Genomic DNA, 1049 nt, shown 5'->3' with positions numbered 1-1049 from the left:
CTAGTCTTACACTGCTAAATCAGGGACGGCTAGCGCAAATAGCCCTCGTGTAGGTTTACGCGAAATTCAAAAACAAACACACAAACAAACCTGTGCAAACGCACCTCTCCCGCTAACCGCGGTACGGCCCTGGACATAGGTAATTTAGAATTGTGGGATATTTTCAACAGCCAATTTGTTTCTGAAATTCTTGCAAACTACACAAAAGCTCTGTGTGTGTTAGCCATCCCTAATTTTGAATTGATAGAAATTAAAGTACCAAATACGGGAATATAAAAATGTTTTTCTAGTTGAAGGGGGTGCTCCGACACACCCGTAGCTACTGGACTTAAACTTAAAGTAAATTACATTAGCAGAGATCTATTAGGTCGTCAAGAAATTAATGTCGCGTTTTGGAACACTTCCATTAACCACACCCCAAAAAACGTACATACCTATTATAGTTAAACGAACCGCCTAAACCTCAAATTAGTGTAGCCTATATAATGTATAAAGTTTAGTATACTTTAATCCGTTATAGTGACGGCACACGACAAGACACACATTCGGCATGTAATGACGTTTGAATACAAGAAGGGAAACAACGCCTCTCTAGCTACAAAGATTATCAAAGACATTTATGGAAATATTTTGAACGTTCGTAAGTGTCAAAGATGGTTCAGCAAATTTCGTTCAGGTGACTTTAGCCTTAAAAACTGTTATAGCAGGGGCTAAAGACGCTTGTTGAGATTAACCCAAGGCAACACATTCATGAAATGACCCTGAAATTGCATGTGTTTCATGAAACAATTCGTAAACATCTAAGGAATATGTGGAAACTCCATAAAGAAGGTGTTTGGGTGCCTCACGAACTCTCCGATGATAATCGTTTCCAACATGTGAACGTTGCTTCTTCTCTTCTGGCGCATAACGCGCGTGAACCATTTTGGGGTAGAATTGTCACAGGTGATGAAAAATGGATTCTCTATGCGAATATTAAACGCCAAAAACAATGAATGACTCAGTCTTAGACAAAAACCACTTCCGACCCCAAAACCTGGACTCCATCC

At 39.7% G+C, this 1049-nt stretch overlaps 1 protein-coding gene across 1 annotated transcript in view; it reads right to left on the bottom strand.

Moving 5' to 3' along the window:
- The window catches only part of LOC106465377 (PH domain-containing protein DDB_G0274775-like), an 8574-nt gene that overhangs the window by 3132 nt on the left and 4393 nt on the right, over nt 1–1049 (bottom strand). The window lies entirely within an intron of this gene.

This window comes from Limulus polyphemus, unplaced genomic scaffold (genome assembly GCF_000517525.1).
Source record: "Limulus polyphemus unplaced genomic scaffold, Limulus_polyphemus-2.1.2 Scaffold1924, whole genome shotgun sequence".
Classification (NCBI taxonomy): Eukaryota; Metazoa; Arthropoda; class Merostomata; order Xiphosura; family Limulidae; genus Limulus; species Limulus polyphemus.
The sequence above is the reverse complement of the archived record's forward strand: the minus strand, read 5'-3'. Positions and strand labels throughout refer to the sequence as shown.